Below are 25,312 nucleotides of genomic sequence, written 5' to 3'. Positions count from 1 at the left end.
CATACTCCCGTGACCTGGTTGCCGGGTACTTGCAGCAGAGGCGCGCTCCGGTCATCAAGCACACATTCCCGCTGCTGCTCTCCTGGATCAAGTGGCCACACTACAGGGAGGAGTTAAGAGGGTCCCCCAGGTGGTACCCGCCAAAATTGGCGATCCGGTCACGGTCCCAGGAGACGGACCGCGCCGCTGGCGTGAACCCTGTAGCCGTGCAGGGGCCCCACTATATCCATCAGGGTAGGGAGCACGAGTCGAGTTTACCAAAAATCCATTTGTCATAGGCTCCATAGTACCCGGTGGTGAAGTCCAGCAGAGGGGTAAAGGCGCTGACCTGTAGCCCCTCCCCCAGCTCCATGCTCCTTCTACAGCAGGTGTTCCCACCCTGGAGCTGCATCTCTCTCTCTCTCCCTCACTCGCTCTCTGTCAGCGTTTGGGCGCCATTTCACAGAGCTGCGCTGATTCTAGGACTGCTGGGTGATGTCTCCTCTGTAAAAGCCGCCTGTCATCAGCGCTGTGCATTTACAGGACACTTAAGTATTCTACATGTCTCTTAGACAGTGTTAGTTAAGCTGAAGTATATTCAGTGATATACATCCAGTGTTTACTGTGCATTGTTATATCTGTATACATACATATCTCTATGTAGTATTACATATAGATATTGTTTATATGTAATAGTGCAGTTTTATTGTTTATATGTAATAATTTCTGCATTGTACCTGTGACTGTGTTTCAGTCACCTCACACTGTTTAAATCCTCTGCTTGTGTTCTGCATTTGCGGTCATAACACAGGGGGTTATTCGCTGGTACTGTTTGTCTGGCTATATTGTACTGTTACGCCTTAAGGCTACATTCCCAATAATGTCTGCTACACAGGCGGGAAATCCGCGGACGCTCCTGCATCGTGCAGTGCTGACGCCATGGTTTTACCTGAGGAAAAGATTTCAGCTGAGGATTCAGGTACTTGGTGCTCTGCACCTTCCTGTCAGCCCGTAGCCCCTGTGGCAAATCAAGATCCACTTTGGGCTGCTTTTTCAAATATGCTGACTACGCTTGTAACATGACTTACGCCCCCTGTGGGACCTCCTGTGCCATTACAGCCACATATTGTCCCTGTAGTTAATCCACCATGGACGGTTACTCCTATCAACTCAGTTACAGCAACTGAATCAGTCCTTGGTTAAACAAAAACCTAACCTTCACCCTACTGGGACCAAGGGGTCATCTAAGCGGGCCATTTCCTCCTCACAATCCACTAATATTTTGGATGATTCTTCAGATGAGGATGGGGAATATACTTATCCATCAGACGCTGATACAACTGCTTCTGATGAGGAATCTACAACACAGGTTGATGTTCCTGACCTCGTGGAGGCTATCAAGCTGATTCTTCAGATTGATGATGAAATTGATTCTCCGGATACATCTAAGAAACCTGATAAGTTCAAACGTCAGAAGGTTAATAAAATAGTCTTACCACATTCTGACCTTTTAATTGACATACGTCAGGAATCCTGGGCTTCTCCAGGAAATAAATTTCCTCGTCTAAAAAGATGCTAGCTCGTTATCCTATCCCTGCGGAGTTGAGTAACAAGTGGGAAGCCCCACCACCAGTGGACTCTGCCTGTCACCACCGCCACCGGATAAGCGTGTGGAGGGTTGCTTGAAGTCTATTTACACTCTTACAGGTGCTGTTCATATACCCACTATGATGGCCCCCTGGGCTGCTAAAGGAATTGAAGTATGGGTTCAAGCAATCGAGGAAGAGCTACCTCTGAATTTTTCTGACACTGCCAGACAATATCTCTCATATATTACCAAAGCCTCCCACTATATTCAGGAGGCGGCCCCTGATGCGGGCGTTATGGCAGCCAAGGCATCTACATCTATCCTGTGTCACCGGAGTCTGTGGTTATGGTGCTGGTCGGTGGACCTGGAGGTGCTCCCTTTTAATGGAGATATACTATTTGGGGAGGATCTGAACAAGATTGTGACTGACTTGGTGTCTGCCAAGACTGCGTTTCTCCCAAGTACTAATCCTTCGGCTCCGAAGGCTAACAGTACCACTTTTCTTTCCTTTCGACCTCCAGGTAATGCAAAGGGTCAGGCATGCCCGAGACAGGCTCGTACTTCTAAAACATCTAAGCCCAAACCTAAACGTTCTTGGGCTGCCCGTCAGCCTGCTTCTAAACCAGACAAGCCTGCTGCATGATGGGGTGGGCCTCCCCATCAGGGAACCCAGGGTGGGAGGTCGACTTCTGCAGTTCCAGCACCTCTGTCTCAAAGAGGTAGGGGATACTATTAGACACTGTTTCTGGTTCCAAAGCCGAATGGATCCTCCCGGCCTATACGCAGCCTCAAATGTTTGAACAAATTTGTCAGGGTATCCAAATTCCGTATGGAAACTGCGCTCTATTGTACTGGCTTTGGAACCCAAGGATTACATGGTATCCCTGGACATACAGGATGCTTACCTACACATACCTATTGCCATGTCGCATCAGCAATATCTGCGGTTTGCTATTGGCAACCTAGATTAGCAATTCCAAGCCTTGCCTTTCGGACTGAACACGACTCCTCGGATCTTCACCAAGGTCATGACGGCTCTTCTCCGCCATCAGGGTATCAGGATCCTGCCGTATCTGGACGACTTGTTAATCCTGGCGAGCTCCCCAGAGGTTGTCCGTCATCTTGAACTGATGGTCCAATTCCTGCAAGCCCACGGGTGGTTCATCAACTGGAAGAAATCCTCGTTGGTCCCTGCTCAGAGCATGGTGCACCTGAGGGCGTTACTGGACACACACAACCAATGTTTGTTCTTGTATCCAGAAAATGTCCTGAAACTTCAGGACAGAATCGGATGCTTCCTCTCTCGCCCAAGAGTGTCGATACACTCGGTGATGCAAGTACTAGGCCTCATGGTGTCGGCTTTCGACATGGTAGAGTACGCTCAATTTCATTCCCGCCCTCTGCAGAGGATAATCCTTTCCAAGTGGGACGGCCTGCCTCACCGGATCATGTCTCAAATTATTTCCTTGACTCCAGAAGTCCATCTGTCACTGAGCTGGTGGCTACAGGACCAACAATTGATCAGGGGTCGTCCCTTCTGGATCTCCAACTAGGTCCTCCTAATGACGGATGCCAGTCTGCGGGGTTGGGGCGTGGTGTTGGAGCAACACTCTCCTCAGGGTTGGTGGACCAGGGAGGAATCTCTCCTTCCGATAAATATTTTGGAATTGCGGGCAGTGTTCAATGCGCTGAAACTTGCCCTGCCTCTGGTTCAAAACATGCCTGTTCAAGTTGTCAGACAACGCCACCACGGTGGCGTACATAAATCATCAAGGTGGCATTCGAAGCCACATGGCAATGATGGAAAAATCCTTCAAGGGGCGGAACGCCATCTGGCAGCCATATCGGCAGTGTTCATTCCGGGAGTCCTCAACTGGGAAGCGGACTTCCTCAGTCATCAGGACGTACACGCCAGAGAGTGGAGTCTTCATTCGGAAGTCTTCCAGCTCCTAGTGAACATGTGGGGCCTACCAGATGTAGGCCTGATGGCGTCTCGACACAATCACAGGGTTCCAGTCTTCGGAGCAAGGACAAGGGATCCTCAAGCAGCATTCGTGGACGCACTGGCAATTCCATGGAACTTTCGGCTGCCATATGTGTTCCCTTCGGTGTCTCTTCTGTCCTGGGAGATACGGAGGTTCAAGCAAGATGGAGGAATACTACTTCTAGTCGCTCCAGCGTGGCCCAGATGGCATTGGTTCTCAGACCTGCAGGGTCTCTCGGTAGAGCGTCCTCTTCTACTTCCTCAACGCCAAGACCTCCTCGTTCAGGGCCCTTGTGTCTATCAGGACCTGGCACGACTGGCTTTGACGGCGTTGCTCTTGAAGCTTCACTCCTGAGGGCCAAAGGATTCTGAGTCGGTCGTTCAAACTATGTTGAAAGCCCGTAAACCAGCTCCGGCTTGGATTTATTATAGGGTCTGGAATTCTTATGTCACCTGGTGTGCTTTTTAAGAATTACGATGCATACAAGTTCAGTACTGCCAGATTTTTGGCTTTTCTACAACAAGGCCTAGACTTAGGCCTTCGTTTAGCCTCCCTCAAGGACTTAATGCTTAAGGTTGTTTCTCATACGTCCTAGAGGATGCTGGGGTAACCATAAGAACCATGGGGGGGGGGATAGACGGGATCCGCAGGAGACATGGGCACTTTAAGACTTTGAATGGGTGTGAACTGGCTCCTCCCTCTATGCCCCTCCTCCATACTCCAGTTTTAGAATTGTGCCCAGGCAGACTGGATGCACACTGAGGAGCTCTACAGAGTTTCTCGGGAAAAGACTTTTGTTAGGTTTTTTATTTTCAGGGAGACTGCTGGCAACAGTCTCCCTGCTTCGTGGGACTTAGGGGAGAGAAGTCAGACCTACTTCTAGTGAGTTTAAAGGCTCTGCTTCTTGGCTACAGGACACCATTAGCTCCTGAGGGTCTGATCGCTAGGTACGCTTAGATGCTCGTTCCCAGAGCCGGCCGTCACCCCCCTTGCACAGCCAGAAGTCAGAAGACAGGTGAGCAGAAGAAGCAAAGAAGACTTCAGTGACGGCTTCTGAGGTACCGCACAGTGATCGCACACTGCGCGCCATGCTCCCACTACACAGCGGCACTACAGGGTGCAGGGCGTGCGGGGGCGCCCTAGGCAGCATATAAATCTCAAAGGAGACTGGCTATAGGGGACATAGTGCCCGGGGGCATTGTCCTAACCCCCACCAGTATAAATATTTATTTAAAAATAGCGGGACTGAAGCGCGCCATTACGGGGGCGGAGCTTAGCCCTCACAGCTCACAACAGCGCCATTTTCTCTACAACAGGCTGCAGAGACGCTGGTCCTTCCTCACACTGCTGCATAAGTATCAGGGTGTAAAACGGGGGGGGGGCACAGTAAATTTGGTGCAATATATGTGTGTTATAAAAGCGCTGCAGGTCTGAGGCATTGTTTAGTGTTGTCAGAACCGTTGGTGAAGCGCTGGGTTGTGAGCTGGCAATCTCTCTCTGTGTCTCTCTGTCAGACTTTAGGTGGGTCTGTCCCCTATATGCCCAGTGTGTCTGTGAGTGGTGAATACACGTGTGTCGGCATGTCTGAGGCAGAGTGCTCTTCCCAGGAGGAGACTGTATTAGGGACACAAAAGGCTGTGGGAGTGACCCTGTTGAATGCTTTGAATGCAAATGTGGCTCTTATTAATAAGAGATTGGATAAATCTGAGTCTCAGAACCAGGCCTGGAAGAAATCTGTGGAGGATGTGTTGTTACAAGTCCAGACCCCCTCGGAGTCACAAAAGTGATCATTTGCTCAGTTGGCAGACACAGATACCGACACGGACTCTGACTCCAGTGTCGACTACAGTGATACCAGATTAGATCCAAAATTGTCAAAGAGCATTCGGTACATGATTGTGGCGATAAAAGACGTATTACATATCTCGGAATACCCTCTTGTTCCTGATAAAAGGGTCTGTATGTATAAGGGAAAGAAACCTGAGAACGTTTCCTCCCTCTCATGAACTGAACACTCTATTTGAAAAGGTTTGGGAAAATCCTGACAAAGTTTCAGATTCCCAAAAGGATTCAGGTGGCGTATCCGTTTCCCTCGGGGATAGGGAAAAGTGGGAGTCATCCCCTATTGTGGACAAGGCTCTAGCATGGCTGTCCAAAAAAGTGGCTCTTCCGTCCCCTGACACGGCAGCCCTTAAGGATGCTGCGGATCGGAGGCAGGAAATTACATTGAAATCCATTTATGTCACCACAGGTACGCTGCTCAGGCCAGCCATTGCATCTGCCTGGGTGAGTAGTGCTATCAAAAATGGGCTGACAGCTTGTCTTCTGAGATAGATACCCTGGATAGGGATAGCGTTCTCGACACTAGGTCATATCAGGGACGCTGCAGCCTACCTAAAGGAAGCTGCGAGGTATATCGGTCTTTTGGGTTCGAAAGCCAATGCCATGGCAGTCTCAGCTAGGAGAGCATTGTGGATTCATCAATGGAATGCTGATTCTAAGAGAAATAGGGAGTCTCTACCATATAAAGGTGGTGTCTTGTTTGGTGACGGTCTCGCTGATTTGGTATCTACGGCTACCGCGGGTAAGTCATCCTTTTTACCTTAAGTTCCTGCACAACAAAAGAAAACACACCACTATCAGATGCAGTCCTTTCGGCTCAATAAATAAAAGAAAGGCCGAGGTTCTTCCTTCCTTGCTAATAGAGGAAGGTGAAAAGTTAAAAGATCACCGGCAGTGGCAGGTTCCCAGGAGCAGAAGTTCTCCCCGGTTTCTGCCAAATCCACTGCATGATGCTGGGACTCCTCTGCGGGAGTCCGCACCGGTGGGGGCACGTCTCAAACTCTTCAGTCAGTTCTGGGTTCGTTCGGCCCTGGACCCATGGGTTTTGGAAATAGTGTCCCAGGGGTACAAACTAGAGTTTCAAGCCGTTCCCCCTCGCCGATTTTTCAAATCGGCCTTACCAGCTTCTCTTCCGGACAGGGAGGTGGTACGCGACGCAATACAAAAGTTGTGTCAAAATAAGGTAATTATCAAGGTTCCCCCGTCACAACAGGGAGAAGGATTTTATTCGAGCCTATTCGTGGTACCGAAGCCGGACGGCTCGGTCAGACCAATCCTGAATCTAAAATCCCTCAATTTCTACCTAAGAAAATTCAAACTCAAGATGGAATCTCTCCGGGCAGTGATCTCCAGTCTGGAGGAAGGGGATTTTATGGTGTCGGTGGATATAAAGGATGCCTACTTGCATGTTCCCATCTATCCTCCGCATCAGGCTTACCTGAGGTTTGCAGTTCAGGATTGTCATTACCAATTTCAAACGTTGCCATTTGGTCTGTCCATGGCTCTGAGGGTTTTCACCAAAGTAATGGCGGAAATTATGGTTCTCCTGCGCAAGTGAGGAATCACAATTATCCCGTACTTGGACGATCTTCTGATAAAGGCGAGATCCAGGGACCAATTGCTGCAGAACAAGGCGATCTCCCTGACAGTTCTGCAACAACATGGTTGGCTCCTAAACTTGCCGAAATCACAGTTGGTGCCGACGACGCGGCTGTCCTTTCTGGGAATGATTCTGGACACAGAATTACAGAGAGTTTTTCTTCCAGTGGAAAAGGCTCTGGAAATTCAGAACCTGGTCAAACAAATTCTGAAACCGGCAAGAGTGTCAATCCATCAATGCACTCGGTTGCTGGGGAAAATGGTGGCGGCTTACGAGGCCATTCAGTTTGGCAGATTCCATGCCAGGGTGTTTCAGTGGGATCTGTTGGACAAGTGGTCCGGATCCCACCTTCACATGCACCGAAGGATAATCCTGTCTTCCAAGACCAGAATCTCGCTCCTGTGGTGGCTGAACAGCTCTCACCTCCTAAAGGGGCGCAGTTTCAGGATCCAAGACTGGATCCTAGTAACCACGGATGCGAGTCTCCGAGGCATGGGTGCAGTCACACAGGGGTAAAACTTCCAGGGAAGATGGTCAAGCCAAGAAACTTGTCTACACATAAACGTTCTGGAGTTAAGGGCCATTTACAACGGCCTTCTTCAAGCGGAACATCTTCTGCGCAATCTGCCCATCCTGATTCAATTGGACAACGTAATAGCAGTAGCGTACATAAACCGCCAGGGCGGAACAAAAAGCAGAGCAGCAATGGCAGAGGCCACGAAAGTTCTCCATTGGGCGGAAAAACATATAAGCGCTCTGTCAGCAATCTTCATTCCAGGAGTGGACAACTGGGAAGCAGACTTCCTCAGCAGACACTATCTCCATCCAGGGGAGTGGGGTCTTCATCAAGAGGTCTTTACAGAAGTGACAAGTCTTTGGGGAGTTCCTCAAATAGACATGATGGCGTCTCGTCTCAACAAGAAACTTCCGAGATATTGTTCTAGGTCGTGGACCCTCAAGCAATAGCAGTGGACGCTCTATTAACACCATGGGTGTTTCTGTCGGTGTATGTATTCCCTCCGCTTCCTCTCATTCCAAAAGTACTAAAGATCATGAGAAAAAACAAAGGTTCAGGCGATCCTCATTGTTCCAGACTGGTTAAGGAGGGCTTGGTATCTAGATTTTCAGGAATTACTCATAGGAGATCCCTGGCCTCTTCCTCTATGAGAGGATCTGTTACAGCAGGGGCCGTGTGTGTATCAAGACTTACCGCGGCTACGTTTGATGGCGTGGCGGTTGAACGCCGGATCCTAGCCCGAAAGGGTATTCCCTGTGAAGTCATTCCCACACTTCTTCAGGCTTGAAAAGGTGTAACGTCTAAACATTACCACCGTATTTGGAGAAAATATGTGTCTTGGTGCAAATCCAAGAAGGCTCCTACGGAAGAATTTCAGTTAGGACGTTTTCTCCATTTTGTACAAGCAGGTGTGGATGCGGGATTAAAGTTGGGCTCAATTAAAGTACAGATTTCAGCCTTATCAGTTTTCTTTCAAAAACAATTGGCCTCCCTTCCAGAAGTTCAGACTTTCGTGAAAGGCGTGTTGCACATCCAACCTCCTTTTGTGCCTCCAGTGGCACCATGGGATCTTAATGTGGTGTTGCAGTTCCTTCAATCACATTGGTTTGAACCTTTACAGAAGGTAGAGTTGAAATTTGTGACTTGGAAAGTGATCATGCTGTTGGCCTTGGCATCCGCAAGGCGGGTATCGGAGTTAGTGGCCTTGTCTTACAAGAGCCCTTATTTGATCTTTCATGAAGATAGAGCAGAGTTGAGGACTCGTCAACAATTTCTGCCGAAGGTGATGTCGTCGTTCCACATGAACCAACCTATTGTGCTGCCAGTGGCTACTGGCGTCTTAGTGGAGTCGAAGTCTCTCAATGTGGTCAGAGCTTTAAAAATTTATGTAGCCAGAATGGCTCAGATTAGAAAAACGTAAGCTCTGTATGTCCTGTATGATCCCAACAAGATTGGGGCTCCTGCTTCCAAACAGACTATTGCACGCTGGATTTGTGCTACGATTCAGCGGGCTCATTCTACGGCTGGATTGCCGTTACCGAAATCGGTGAAGGCCCATTCTACTAGGAAGGTGGGCGCGTCCTGGGTGGCTGCCCGGGGGGTCTCGGCATTACAACTTTGTCGAGCAGCTACTTGGTAGGATTCAAACACTTTTGCTAAGTTTTACAATTTTGATACCCTGGCCGAGGAGGACCTCATGTTTGGTCAATCGGTGCTGCAGAGTCATCCGCACTCTCCCGCCCGTTCTAGAGCTTTGGTATAACCCCATGGTTCTTATGGTTACCCCAGCATCCTCTAGGACGTATGAGAAAATAGGATTTTAATACCTACCGGTAAATCCTTTTCTCTTAGTCCGTAGAGGATGCTAGGCGCCCGTCCCAGTGCGTACTGTATCTGCAGTTATTGGTTATGGTTACACACAGGTTGTGTTATGGTTATGGTCAGCCTGTTGCTGACATTGTTCATGCAGTTGGCTTGAGTTCTGTTGGATGCCATGTTGCGTGGCGTGTTTGTGGTGTGAGCTGGTATGTATCTCACCTTAGTTTAACAATAATTCATTTCCTCGAAATGTCCGTCTCCCTGGGCACAGTGCCTATAACTGGAGTCTGGAGGAGGGGCATAGAGGGAGGAGCCAGTTCACACCCATTCAAAGTCTTAAAGTGCCCATGTCTCCTGCGGATCCCGTCTATACCCCCCCATTGTTCTTAGGGTTACCCCAGCATCCTCTACAGACTAAGAGAAAAGGATTTACCGGAAGGTATTAAAATCCTATTTCTCTGACGTCCTAGTGGATGCTGGGAACTCCGAAAGGACCATGGGGAATAGCGGGCTCCGAAGGAGGCTGGGCACTCTAGAAAGATTTATGACTACCTGGTGTGCACTGGCTCCTCCCACTATGACCCTCCTCCAAGCCTCAGTTAGATTTTGTGCCCGGCCGAGGTTGGTTGCACACTAGGGGCTCTCCTGAGCTCTTAGAAGAAAGATAGTCTTAGGTTTTTTATTTTCAGTGAAACCTGCTGGCAACAGGCTCACTGCAGCGAGGGACTAAGGGGAGAAGAAGCGAACTCGCCTGCTTGCAGCCGGATTGGGCTTCTTAGGCTACTGGACACCATTAGCTCCAGAGGGATCGGCCGCAGGCCCAGCCTTGATGTTCGGTCCCGGAGCCGCGCCGCCGTCCCCCTTACAGAGCCAGAAGCAAGAAGATGGTCCGGAAAATCGGCGGCATGAAGACATCAGTCTTCACCAAGGTAGCGCACAGCACTGCAGCTGTGCGCCATTGCTCCTCTCACACTTCACACTCCGGTCACTGAGGGTGCAGGGCACGGGGGGGGGCGCCCTGAGGCAGCAATAAAAACCCCTTGGCTGGCAAAAATACCTCAATATATAGCCCCAGGGGCTATATATGAGGTAAATACCCCTGCCAGATTCCATAAAAAAGCGGGAGAATAGGCCGCTGAAAAGGGGCGGAGCTATCTCCCTCAGCACACTGGCGCCATTTTTCCCTCACAGCTCCGCTGGAAGGAAGCTCCCTGGCTCTTCCCTGCAGACTACACTACAGCAAAGGGTAAAAAAACAGAGGGGGGGCACTAAATTTGGGCGCAGTATACATTTATATAGTAAAAGCAGCTATAGGGGACATAACTCAGTTAGTCCCTGCCTTATATAGCGCTCTGGTGTGTGCTGGCATACTCTCACTCTGTCCCCCCAAAGGGCTTTTGTGGGTCCTGTCCTCTATTAGAGCATTCCCTGTGTGTGTGGAGTGTGTCGGTACGGCTGTGTCGACATGTTTGATGAGGATAATGAGGTGGAGGCGGAGCAGATGCCTTTAGAAGGGATGTCACCCCCTGGGGGGCAGACACCTGAGTGGATGAGCTTATGGAAAGAAATTAGTGCACGTATAGACTCCTTACATAAGAAATTTGACGACATGCCAACTGTGGGACAGCCGAGTTCTCAGCTCGTGCCTGTCCAGGTGTCTCAAGGGTCATCAGGGGCTCTAAAACGCCCGCTATCTCAGATGGCAACCGCAGATGTCGACACTGATACTGACACCAGTGTCGACGACGATGAGTCAAATCTAATGCCCATTAGGGCCATTCACTGCATGATTGAGGCAATGAAAGAGGTGTTAAATATTTCTGATTTACATCCAGGTACCACAAAAAAGGGTATTATGTTTGGGGAGAAAAAACTACCCGTAGTTTTTCCCCCGTCAGATGAATTAAATGAAGTGTGTGAAGAACCGTGGGCTTCCCCTGATAAAAAATTGGTAATTCCTAAGAAGGTACTAATGGCGTTCCCTTTCCCGCCAGAGGATAGGTTACGTTGGGAAACACCTCCTAGGGTGGATAAAGCGCTCACACGTTTGTCTAAAAAGGTGGCACTACCGTCTCAGGATACGGCCGCCCTTAAGGAGCCTGCTGATAGAAAGCAGGAGGCGATCCTGAAGTCTGTATATACACACTCAGGCATTATACTTAGACCAGCTATTGCGTCAGCATGGATGTGCAGTGCTGCCGCTGCGTGGTCGGATAAACTGTCAGAAAATATTGACACACTAGACAGAGACACGATTCTGCTAACAATTGACCATATCAAAGACTCAGTCTTATATATGAGAGATGCACAGAGGGAAATCTGCCGGCTGGCATCTAAAGTAAGTGCATTGTCCATCTCTGCTAGGAGATGCTTATGGACTCGCCAGTGGACAGAAGATGCAGATTCCAAAAGGCACATGGAAGTTTTGCCTTATAAGGGGGAGGAATTATTTGGGGATGGTCTCTCCGACCTAGTTTCCACAGCAACGTCTGGGAAGTCAGCATTTTTACCCCATGTCCCCTCACAGCCTAAGAAGGCGCCATTTTATCAGGTTCAGTCCTTTCGGACCCAGAAAAACAAGCGTGGAAAAGGAGGGTCTTTTCTGTCTAGAGGCAGAGGTAGGGGAAAAAGGCTGCAACAAACAGCAGGTTCCCAGGAGCAAAAGTCCTCCCCCGCTTCCTCTTCCAAGTCCGCCGCATGAAGGTGGGGCTCCACAGGCGGAGCCAGGTATGGTGGGGGCCCGCCTCATGAATTTCAGCGATCAGTGGGCTCGCTCACAGGTGGATCCCTGGATCCTTCAAATAGTATCTCAGGGGTACAAGCTGGAATTCGAGGCGGCTCCACCCCACCGGTTCCTAAAATCTGCCTTGCCGATTGCTCCCTCAGACAGGGAGGCGGTGCTAGCGGCAATTCACAAGCTGTATTCCCAGCAGGTGATAATCAAGGTACCCCTACTTCAACAAGGCGGGGGTTACTATTCCACACTATTTGTGGTGCCGAAACCGGACGGTTCGGTGAGACCCATTTTAAATTTGAAATCCTTGAACACATACATAAAAAAATTCAAGTTCAAGATGGAATCGCTCAGGGCGGTTATTGCAAGCCTGGACGAGGGGGATTACATGGTATCCCTGGACATCAAGGATGCTTACCTGCATGTCCCCATTTACCATCCTCACCAGGAGTACCTCAGATTTGTGGTACAGGATTGCCATTACCAATTCCAGAACGATCCAAGGAACAGTTGTTAGTGGGAGTAGCACTATCTCAGGAAGTGCTGCGCCAGCACGGCTGGATTCTGAATATCCCAAAGTCACAGCTGGTCCCGACGACACGTCTAATGTTCCTGGGGATGATTCTGGACACAGTCCAGAAAAAAGTGTTTCTCCCGGAGGAGAAAGCCAGGGAGTTGTCTTCTCTAGTCAGAGACCTCCTAAAACCAAAACAGGTATCGGTGCATCACTGCACGCGGGTCCTGGGAAAGATGGTAGCTTCTTACGAAGCAATTCCATTCAGCAGGTTCCATGCCAGAATATTTCAGTGGGACCTGTTGGACAAGTGGTCCGGATCGCATCTTCAGATGCATCGCTTGATAACCCTGTCCCCAAGAACCAGGGTGTCTCTTCTGTGGTGGCTGCAGAGTGCTCATCTTCTGGAGGGCCGCAGATTTGGCATACAGGACTGGGTCCTGGTGACCACGGATGCCAGCCTACGAGGCTGGGGGGCAGTCACAAAGGGAAGAAACTTCCAAGGACTATGGTCAAGTCAGGAGACTTCCCTTCACATAAATATTCTGGAACTAAGGGCCATTTACAATGCCCTAAGTCAAGCAAAATCCCTGCTCCTACACCAGCCGGTGCTGATCCAGTCAGACAACATCACGGCAGTCGCCCATGTGAATCGACAGGGCGGCACAAGAAGCAGGATGGCAATGGCAGAAGCCACAAGAATTCTCCGATGGGCGGAAAATCATGTACTAGCACTGTCAGCAGTGTTCATCCCGGGAGTGGACAACTGGGAAGCAGACTTTCTCAGCAGGCACGACCTCCACCCGGGAGAGTGGGGACTTCATCCAGAAGTCTTCCAAATGATTGTAAATCAGTGGGGTCGTCCACAGGTGGACATGATGGCGTCCCGCCTAAACAAAAAACTAGAGAGGTATTGCGCCAGGTCAAGAGACCCTCAGGCGATAGCTGTGGACGCTCTAGTGACACCGTGGGTGTACCAGTCAGTTTATGTGTTCCCTCCTCTACCTCTCATACCAAAGGTATTGAGAATAATAAGAAAGCGAGGAGTAAACACAATTCTCGTGGTTCCGGATTGGCCAAGAAGAGCGTGGTACCCGGAACTTCAAGAGATGATCTCAGAGGACCCGTGGCCTCTGCCGCTCAGACAAGACCTGCTACAGCAGGGGCCCTGTCTGTTCCAAGACTTACCGCGGCTGCGTTTGACGGCATGGCGGTTGAACGCCGGATCCTGAAGGAAAAGGGCATTCCGGAGGAAGGCATTCCTACGCTTATTAAAGCTAGGAAAGAGGTTACAGCAAATCATTATCACCGCATATGGCGGAAGTATGTTGCATGGTGTGAGGCCGAAAAGGCCCCAACAGAGGAATTTCAACTAGGTCGATTTCTGCATTTCCTGCAAGCAGGAGTTAATATGGGCCTAAAACTGGGCTCCATTAAGGTACAGATCTCGGCTCTGTCGATTTTCTTTCAAAAAGAACTAGCTTCAGTACCTGAAGTTCAGACATTTGTTAAAGGAGTGCTGCATATTCAGCCCCCGTTTGTGCCCCCTGTGGCACCTTGGGATCTCAACGTGGTGTTGAGTTTCTTAAAATCACATTGGTTTGAGCCACTAAAAACCGTGGATCTGAAATATCTCACGTGGAAGGTGGTCATGTTATTGGCCTTGGCTTCTGCCAGGCGAGTATCAGAATTGGCGGCTTTGTCTTGTAAAAGCCCTTATCTGATTTTCCATATGGATAGGGCAGAATTGAGGACTCGTCCCCAGTTTCTCCCTAAGGTGGTGTCAGCGTTTCACCTGAACCAGCCTATTGTGGTACCTGCGGCTACTAGGGACTTGGAGGACTCCAAGTTGTTAGACGTTGTCAGGGCCCTGAAAATATATGTTTCCAGGACGGCTAGAGTCAGAAAATCTGACTCGCTGTTTATCCTATATGCACCCAACAAGCTGGGTGCTCCTGCTTCTAAGCAGACTATTGCTCGTTGGATTTGTAATACAATTCAGCTTGCACATTCTGTGGCAGGCCTGCCACAGCCAAAATCTGTCAATGCCCATTCCACAAGGAAGGTGGGCTCATCTTGGGTGGCTGCCCGAGGGGTCTCGGCTTTACAACTTTGCCGAGCAGCTACTTGGTCAGGGGCAAACACGTTTGCAAAATTCTACAAATTTGATACCCTGGCTGAGGAGGACCTGGAGTTCTCTCATTCGGTGCTGCAGAGTCATCCGCACTCTCCCGCCCGTTTGGGAGCTTTGGTATAATCCCCATGGTCCTTTCGGAGTTCCCAGCATCCACTAGGACGTCAGAGAAAATAAGAATTTACTCACCGGTAATTCTATTTCTCGTAGTCCGTAGTGGATGCTGGGCGCCCATCCCAAGTGCGGTTTATCTGCAATACTTGTACATAGTTATTGTTAACTAAATCGGGTTATTGTTGAGCCATCTGTTGAGAGGCTCAGTTGTTTCAAACTGTTAACTGGGTATAATATCACGAGTTATACGGTGTGATTGGTGTGGCTGGTATGAGTCTTACCCGGGATTCAAAATCCTTCCTTATTGTGTACGCTCGTCCGGGCACAGTGTCCTAACTGAGGCTTGGAGGAGGGTCATAGTGGGAGGAGCCAGTGCACACCAGGTAGTCATAAATCTTTCTAGAGTGCCCAGCCTCCTTCGGAGCCCGCTATTCCCCATGGTCCTTTCGGAGTTCCCAGCATCCACTACGGACTACGAGAAATATAATTACCGGTGAGTAAATTCTTATTTTTTTCTGTTGGCTATTGCCTCTGCTAGGAGGGTGTCGGACTTAGGTGCTTTGTCCTGTCATCCACCCTTTCTGATATTTCACCGTGACCGTGCAGTTCTTAGAACTCGCCCTTGTCATCTACCTAAGGTGGTGTCATCTTTTCACCTTAATCAGCAGATTGTGGTACCGGCCTTTATCTCTCCTGGATTGTCCTCCAAAGAGCAGTTTTGGATGTGGTATGGGCTCTCCGTATCTATGTGGAGAGGACTGCCTCCATCAGGTCAGACTCTCTTTTTTGCCTTTTTGGTTTTCACAAACGTGGCTGGCCTGCGAATAAGCAAACTTTGGCCAGATGGATTAAAATGGTGATTGCACATGCTTATGCGTAGGCTGAGCTCCCAGATCCTGCTTCCATTAAGGACCATTCTGCTCGGTCTGTTGGACCTTTTTGGGCGGCACACCGTGGCACGTCCCCGGAACAATTCTGAAAGGCAGCTATGTGGTCCTCAGTGAACACGTTCATAAGGTTCTATGCCTTTGATACTTCCGCCTCCCAGGATGCTTCCTTTGGACGCCGGGTTCTTGTGCACACTACAGTGCGTCCCCTCCCATGTGGAACTGCTTTAGGACATCCCCGATGTTATTCCCTGTGGAATACCAGTGTACCCCACCGCAGAAAAGGAGATTTATGGTAAGACTTACCATTAATTCTCTTTCTGCAAGGTACACTGGTTTCCACAGGGCGCCCACCCTGACGCACTTAGCTTCTTTGGGTTTGTATGGCATTAGCCGCTGGTACCTTCTCCTGTCGTGAGAATGTGGTTCTATTTGAGAATCTACCGTCTCTATTTTACCTGCTACTGCATTGGACTGGTTAACGAAACTGAGCCCGAGAGCCTGGAGGCGGGGCTATAGAGGAGGCGTTGCAGTGCTTCATGGCAACAGTCAAAGCTTTAGCCTGTTGGTGCCTCGGATCAAGATCCAACTCTACACCCCAGTGTTATTGTCTGTGGAAACCAGTGTACCTCGCAGAAAGAGATTTAATAATTATAAGTCTTACCATAAATCTCCTTTTTTTTACATACATTGCTGTGCCTCCTCAGATTCTCCCCACTCTGTCCTTTCTAAATAAAGTATATCCCGGTATAGTTATGTCCCTGTCATGATTTTCATTGCACCATGACTCTGTAATAGCCACAATATCTAGACCATCCCTTGTAATTATTGAAATGAGTTTGGGGATTTTATATCCTAAGCTCCTAGCATTTGCACACATAGCTCTTAGAGTTAGGTTTGTGCTTCTCTTCCTAGCTATGTTCATCTCTCTGCCTATGTTTATTTGGTTTTGATCTGAATTATCTTCTGTTGCTGTGGATATGCTTACCATTCCCTTTGCCTGCAGAACCAATACATTTGGGTTGTGGGAACAGGTCGCCTTATTTCTATTTGGATCACTGCCCCATCTGTTAGTTTAAATAGTTCTTGATGAAGCATCCAAACTGTTTACTTAGTAGGACTAAAAAAAAATTTTTTTTCCCTCCACGAATGGAGAAAAAAGAGAGAAAGAGGCGCTGATATGAAAATATTGTTGATAAATACACAATATACCAATGAATATAATTAATAATTTATTTAAGCAATAAAAATACTTATTTGTATTTATATTATTACCGGCCGGTAAGTACAATCAAATAAATTTTATGATTTATATACTCCTTAAAATTAAACAAATTTTAAAACAAATACAGAGTATCCCATATCCATATATTCCGAAATACGGAATATTCCGAAATACGGACTTTTTTGAGTGAGAGTGAGAGAGTGAAACCTTTGTTTTTTGATGGCTCAATGTATACAAACTTTGTTTAATACACAAAGTTATTAAAAATATTGTATTAAATGACCTTCAGGCTGTGTGTATAAGGTGTATATGAAACATAAATGAATTGTGTGAATATAGACACACTTTGTTTAATGCACAAAGTTATAAAAAATATTGGCTAAAATGACCTTCTGGCTGTGTGTATAAGGTGTATATGTAACATAAATGCATTCTGTGCTTAGATTTAGGTCCCATTACCATGATATCTCATTATGGTATGCAATTATTCCAAAATACGGAAAAATCCGATATCCAAAATACCTCTGGTCCCAAGCATTTTGGATAAGGGAGACTCAACCTGTATCTAGAAAGCTACACTACAGAGTAATCAACATGTATTCAAATACTTATAATGGATACGTATGTCCAACTTCAGTAATTGTAATCACTCTTCCCGTCCGCTGGTAGCAGTTCCTTTATGTGCGGACATATCTGGAAATCCGGTGAGTATATTTAATTCACAGCTGGTTATTATAATGCTCAGAATAAATTGTTGGTTTGCCCAGTAAATTTCACTGTAAAACAGTCTCTTAATTACTGAACCATAAAAGCGGTACTCTGTAGGCAGTCTATTGATCACTATACCGCAGGAGGGGCACAATTTTCCTTTATATGAATGGTGATTTAATTAGTAATGGGAGAGCTAAACGGCAATATTTCCATTTACACGAGGTGTATGTTAAAAGTGCTCACCTCGTCCTTTATACTGGACTGTAAACTGCTTCCGAATTGAGCCACCGGCGTCGCTTCAGACGCTTATCTCTCCCGCAGCCGTATCCTAAGCTGCTCCCTCTATGCCGTAGTGTCGGGGCTCCACACTGCATATGAGCCGTACGGCAATAGATGTTTCTCTGACGTCCTAGTGGATGCTGGGAACTCCGTAAGGACCATGCGGAATAGCGGCTCCGCAGGAGACTGGGCACAAAAGTAAAGCTTTAGGACTACCTGGTGTGCACTGGCTCCTCCCCCTATGACCCTCCTCCAAGCCTCAGTTAGATTTTTGTGCCCGGCCGAGAAGGGTGCACACTAGGGGCTCTCCTGAGCTGCTTAGTGAAAAGTTTAGTTTTAGGTTTTGTATTTTCAGTGAGACCTGCTGGCAACAGGCTCACTGCATCGAGGGACTAAGGGGAGAAGAAGCGAACCTGCCTGCTTGCAGCCAGCTTGGGCTTCTTGGCTACTGGACACCATTAGCTCCAGAGGGACAGAACACAGGCCCAGCCTCGGAGTCCGGTCCCAGAGCCGCGCCGCCGGCCCCCTTACAGAGCCAGAAGCAAGAAGAGGTCCGGAAAATCGGCGCCAGAAGACATCAGTCTTCACCAAGGTAGCGCACAGCACTGCAGCTGTGCGCCATTGCTCCTCATACACACCTCACACTGTGGTCACTGAGGGTGCAGGGCGCTAGGGTGGGGCGCCCTGAGCAGCAATAAAAACACCTTGGCTGGCAAACATACATCACATATAACCCCCAGGGCTATATGGATGTATTTTAACCCCTGCCAGAATCCATAAAAATGCGGGAGAAAAGTCCTCGAAAAAGGGGCGGAGCCTATCTCCTCAGCACACTGGCGCCATTTTCTCTCACAGCTCCGTTGGAGGGAAGCTCCCTGGCTCTCCCCTGCAGTTACTACACTACAGAAAGGGGTTAAAAAAGAGAGGGGGGCACTAATTAGGCGCAGTATTAATAAAACAGCAGCTATAAGGGGAAAAACACTTCTATAAGGTTATCCCTGTATATATATAGCGCTCTGGTGTGTGCTGGCATACTCTCCCTCTGTCTCCCCAAAGGGCTAGTGGGGTCCTGTCCTCTATCAGAGCATTCCCTGTGTGTGTGCTGTGTGTCGGTACGATTGTGTCGACATGTATGAGGAGGAAAATGGTGTGGAGGCGGAGCAATTGCCTGTAATGGAGATGTCACCCCCTAGGGAGTCGACACCTGAGTGGCTGAGCTTATGGAAGGAATTACGTGACAGTGTCAGCTCTTTACAAAAGATTGATGACATGAGACAGCCGGCTACTCAGCCTGTGCCTGTCCAGGTGTCTCAAAAGCCATCAGGGGCTCTAAAACGCCCGTTACCTCAGATGGCAGATACAGATGCCGACACGGATACTGACTCCAGTGTCGACGATTAAGAGACGAATGTGACTTCCAGTAGGGCCACACGTTACATGATTGAGGCTATGGAAAATGTTTTACATATTTCTGATAATACCAGTACCACTAAAAAGGGTATTATGTTGGGTGAGAAAAAACTGCCTGTAGTTTTTCCTGCATCTGAGGAATTAAATGAAGTGTGTGATGATGCGTGGGTTTCCCCCGATAAAAACTGTTAATTCCTAAAAAGTTATTAGCATCATACCCCTTCCCGCCAGAGGATAGGGCACGTTGGGAAACACCCCCTAGGGTGGATAAAGCGCTCACACGCTTGTCTAAACAGGTGGCACTACCGTCCCCGGATACGGCCGCCCTTAAGGAACCTGCTGACAGAAAGCAGGAAAATATCCTAAAATGTATATACACTCACACGGGTGTGATACTGCGACCAGCAATCGCCTCAGCCTGGATGTGCAGTGCTGGGGTGGCTTGGTCGGATTCCCTGACTGACAATATTGATACCCTAGATAGGGACAGTATATTACTGACTATAGAGCATTTAAAAGATGCATTTCTATATATGCGTGATGCACAGAGGGATATTTGCCGACTGGCATCAAGAGTAAGTGCGCTGTCCATTTCTGCCAGAAGAGGGTTATGGACAAGACAGTGGTCAGGTGATGCTGATTCCAAAAGGCATATGGAAGTATCGCCTTATAAAAGGGAGGAGTTATTTGGGGTAGGTCTAACAGACCTGGTGGCCACGGCAACGGCTGGGAAATCCACATTTTTACCCCAGGTAGCCTCTCAACATAAGAAGACGCCGTATTATCAGGCGCAGTCCTTTCGGCCCCATAAGGGCAAGCGGGCAAAAGGCTCCTCATTTCTGCCCCGTGGCAGAGGGAGAGGAAAAAGGCTGCAGCAAACAGCCAGTTCCCAGGAACAGAAGCCCTCTCCCGTTTCTGCCAAGTCCTCAGCATGACGCTGGGGCTTTACAAGCGGACGGTGGGGGCCCGTCTCAAAAATTTCAGCGTGCAGTGGGCTCACTCACAGGTGGACCCCTGGATCCTTCAGGTGGTATCTCAGGGGTACAAATTGGAATTCGAGACGTCTCCCCTTCGCTGTTTCCTAAAGTCTGCTTTACCGACGTCTCCCTCCGACAGGGAGGCGGTATTGGAAGCCATTCACAAGCTGTATTCCCAGCAGGTGATAATCAAGGTACCCCTCCTACAACAGGGAAAGGGGTATTATTCCACGCTGTTTGTGGTACCGAAGCCGGACGGCTCGGTGAGACCTATTTTAAATCTGAAATCCTTGAACACTTACATACAAAGGTTCAAATTCAAGATGGAGTCACTCAGAGCGGTGATTGCGAACCTGAAAGAAGGGGATTATATGGTGTCTCTGGACATCAAGGATGCTTATCTCCATGTCCCAATTTACCCTTCTCACCAAGGGTACCTCAGGTTTGTGGTACAGAACTGTCACTATCAGTTTCAGACGCTGCCGTTTGGTTTGTCCACGGCACCCCGGGTCTTTACCAAAGTAATGGCCGAAATGATGATACTCCTTCGAAGGAAGGGAGTTTGTTATCCCTTACTTGGACGATCTCCTGATAAGGGCAAGATCCAGGGAACAGTTGGTAGTCGGGGTAGCACTATCTCAAGTAGTGTTGCGGCAGCACGGTTGGATTCTCAATATTCCAAAATCTCAGCTGATCCCGACGACACGTCTTCTATTCCTAGGGATGATCCTGGACACAGTCCAGAAAAAGGTGTTTCTCCCGGAGGAGAAAGCCAGGGAGTTATCCGAACTAGTCAGAAACCTCCTAAAACCAGGCCAAGTGTCAGTGCATCAGTGCACAAGGGTCCTGGGAAAAATGGTGGCTTCCTACGAAGCAATCCCATTCGGCAGATTCCATGCAAGAACTTTCCAGTGGGACCTGCTGGACAAATGGTCCGGATCGCATCTTCAGATGCATCAGCGGATAACCCTGTCACCAAAGACAAGGGTGTCTCTCCTGTGGTGGTTGCAGAGTGCTCATCTTCTAGAGGGCCGCAGATTCGGCATTCAGGACTGGGTCCTGGTGACCACGGATGCCAGCCTGCGAGGCTGGGGAGCAGTCACACAGGGAAGAAATTTCCAGGGCTTGGGGTCAAGCCTGGAGACATCACTTCACATAAATATCTTGGAGCTAAGGGCTATTTACAATGCCCTAAGCCAAGCAAGACCTCTGCTTCAAGGTCAGCCGGTGCTGATCCAGTCGGACAACATCATGGCAGTCGCCCACGTAAACAGACAGGGCGGCACAAGAAGCAGGAGGGCAATGGCAGAAGCTGCAAGGATTTTTCGCTGGGCGGAAAATCATGTGATAGCATTGTCAGCAGTGTTCATTCCGGGAGTGGACAACTGGGAAGCAGACTTCCTCAGCAGGCACGACCTCCACCCGGGAGAGTGGGGACTTCACCCAGAAGTCTTCCACATGATTGTAAACCGTTGGGAACAACCAAAGGTGGACATGATGGCGTCCCGCCTAAACAAAAAATTGGACAGGTATTGCGCCAGGTCAAGGGACCCTCAGGCAATAGCTGTGGACGCTCTGGTAACACCGTGGGTGTACCAGTCAGTGTATGTGTTCCCTCCTCTTCCTCTCATACCAAAAGTACTGAGAATTATAAGACGGAGGGGAGTAAGAACTATACTCGTGGCTCCGGATTGGCCAAGAAGGACTTGGTACCTGGAACTTCAAGAGATACTCACGGAGGACCCGTGGCCTCTACCTCTAAGAAGGGACCTGCTCCAGCAAGGACCCTGTCTATTCCAAGACTTACCGCGGCTGCGTTTGACGGCAGGGCGGTTGAACGCCGGATCATGAAGGAAAAAGGCATTCCGGATGAAGTCATCCCTACCCTGATCAAAGCCAGGAAGGATGTAACCGCAAAGCATTATCACCGCATTTGGTGAAAATATGTTGCGTGGTGCGAGGCCAGTAAGGCCCCGATGGAGGAATTTCAACTAGGTCGATTCCTGCATTTCCTGCAAACAGGAGTGTCTATGGGCCTAAAATTGGGGTCCATTAAGGTTCAAATTTCGGCCCTGTCAATTTTCTTCCAGAAAGAACTAGCTTCAGTTCCTGAAGTTCAGACTTTTGTAAAAGGGGTACTGCATATACAGCCTCCTTTTGTGCCTCCAGTGGCACCTTGGGATCTCAATGTAGTTTGGGGTTCCTAAAGTCACATTGGTTTGAACCACTTGAATCTGTGGAGTTAAAATATCTCACATGGAAAGTGGTCATGCTGTTGGCCCTGGCCTCGGCCAGGCGCGTGTCAGAATTGGCGGCTTTATCCTGTAAAAGCCCTTATCTGATCTTCCATTCAGACAGGGCGGAATTGAGGACTCGTCCTCATTTTCTCCCTAAGGTGGTTTCAGCGTTTCATCTGAACCAACCTATTGTGGTACCTGCGGCTACTAGTGACTTGGAGGACTCCAAGTTGTTGGACGTAGTCAGGGCCCTGAAAATATATGTTTCCAGGACGGCTGGAGTCAGAAAATCTGACTCGCTGTTTATCCTGTATGCACCCAACAAGCTGGGTGCTCCTGCTTCTAAGCAGACTATTGCTCGTTGGATTTGTAATACAATTCAGCTTGCACATTCTGTGGCAGGCCTGCCACAGCCAAAATCTGTAAAAGCCCATTCCACAAGGAAGGTGGGCTCATCTTGGGCGGCTGCCCGAGGGGTCTCGGCTTTACAACTTTGCCGAGCAGCTACTTGGTCAGGGGCAAACACGTTTGCTAAATTCTACAAATTTGATACCCTGGCTGAGGAGGACCTGGAGTTCTCTCATTCGGTGCTGCAGAGTCATCCGCACTCTCCCGCCCGTTTGGGAGCTTTGGTATAATCCCCATGGTCCTTACGGAGTTCCCAGCATCCACTAGGACTTCAGAGAAAATAAGAATTTACTTACCGATAATTCTATTTCTCGTAGTCCGTAGTGGATGCTGGGCGCCCATCCCAAGTGCGGATTGTCTGCAATACTTGTACATAGTTATTGTTAACTAAATCGGGTTATTGTTGTTGTGAGCCATCTATCCAGAGGCTCCTCTGTTATCATGCTGTTAACTGGGTTCAGATCACAAGTTGTACGGTGTGATTGGTGTGGCTGGTATGAGTCTTACCCGGGATTCATAAATCCTTCCTTATTGTGTACGCTCGTCCGGGCATAGTATCCTAACTGAGGCTTGGAGGAGGGTCATAGGGGGAGGAGCCAGTGCACACCAGGTAGTCCTAAAGCTTTACTTTTGTGCCCAGTCTCCTGCGGAGCCGCTATTCCCCATGGTCCTTACGGAGTTCCCAGCATCCACTACGGACTACGAGAAATAGAATTATCGGTAAGTAAATTCTTATTTTCTCCGTGCCACTCCTCCTCAGGTATCGGTTCACTTTCAGGATATGTGAACCAAAAAGATGCGCCGGCTTGTAGTGCAAAGTATAGAAAGGTATACTATATATCTATACTTTGCACTACAAGCCGGCGCATCTTTTTGGTTCACATATTCACATATCCTGAAGGTGAACCGATACCTGAGGAGGAGTGGCACGGAGAAACATCTATTGCCGTACGGCTCATATGCAGTGGGGAGCCCGACACTGCAGGCACAGAGGAAGCCCACCAGGAGACGGCTGCAGGAGGGATAAGTGCCCAAAGCAGCGTCGGTAACTTGGTCTGGAAGCAAGCGGCACTGGGGACACTAACTGCCATGCGGCCCATATGCAGTGTGGAGCCCCGACACTACGGCATAGAGGGAGCAGCTTAGGATACGGCTGCGGGAGAGATAAGCGTCTGAAGCGACGCCGGCGGCTCAATTCGGAAGCAGTTTACAGTCCAGTATAAAGGACGAGGTGAGCACTTTTAACATACACCTCGTGTAAATGGAAATATTGCCGTTTAGCTCTCCCATTACTAATTAAATCACCATTCATATAAAGGAAAATTGTGCCCCTCCTGCGGTATAGTGATCAATAGACTGCCTACAGAGTACCGCTTTTATGGTTCAGTAATTAAGAGACTGCTTTACAGTGAAATTTACTGGGCAAACCAACAATTTATTCTGAGCATTATAATAACCAGCTGTGAATTAAATATACTCACCGGATTTCCAGATATGTCCGCACATAAAGGAACTGCTACCAGCGGACGGGAAGAGTGATTACAATTACTGAAGTTGGACATACGTATCCATTATAAGTATTTGAATACATGTTGATTACTCTGTAGTGTAGCTTTCTAGATACAGGAATGTATTTGTTTTAAAATTTGTTTAATTTTAAGGAGTATATAAATCATAAAATGTATTTGATTGTACTTACCAGCCGGTAATAATATAAATACAAATAAGTATTTTTATTGCTTAAATAAATTATTAATTATATTCATTGGTATATTGTGTATTTATCAACAATATTTTCATATCAGCGCCTCTTTCTCTCTTTTTTCTCCATTTGTGGAGGAAAAAATAATAATTTTTTAGTCCTTTTTTGTCTTATTGTGGGGAAAGCATACCCACTTTAGAGGCTGCAGATATTTAAATATTATCAGCTGGCGCTGGGTGATCTTTCTTTAAACATTTTTTTGGTTGTTTACTTAGTATTCTCATTCCCCTTGAAGATGGGTGCAGGCCATCACTTTTGTATAGGCTTCTATCTTGCCAGATGGTGTGACTATGACATATCAATCTAAATCTCTCCTCCTCTTTTATGGCCATGAGTTCAGCATTAGCCAGGTCATTTGTCCCTAGGTGGACAATGACATCCACCTCCCCATCTTTTCTTGCTGCCTTCACAATTCTTAGCATGTGCTCGTTATCCCTTGCCGCTGCGGCTCCAGGTAAGCACCTTACTTGTTTCTCTACTTCATTACCGTTTCCCAGGTATACTCCTCTAATAATGGAATCTAGAAGTGCAGTGTTTCACACTCACAATTCACTTAAGTATTCAAGCTTCACTTTAGTATGCAAGCTAGGG

The 25,312-nt window shown here is 48.3% G+C and overlaps 1 protein-coding gene across 1 annotated transcript in view; it reads left to right on the top strand.

The window, feature by feature from the left end:
* Positions 1 to 25,312, top strand: part of LOC135057088 (oocyte zinc finger protein XlCOF7.1-like) — a 134,819-nt gene that overhangs the window by 19,012 nt on the left and 90,495 nt on the right. The gene's annotated exons all lie outside the window — the stretch shown is intronic.

Source organism: Pseudophryne corroboree, chromosome 3 (genome assembly GCF_028390025.1).
Source record: "Pseudophryne corroboree isolate aPseCor3 chromosome 3, aPseCor3.hap2, whole genome shotgun sequence".
Taxonomy (NCBI): Eukaryota; Metazoa; Chordata; class Amphibia; order Anura; family Myobatrachidae; genus Pseudophryne; species Pseudophryne corroboree.
This window is presented reverse-complemented; position numbering and strand designations above follow the sequence as displayed.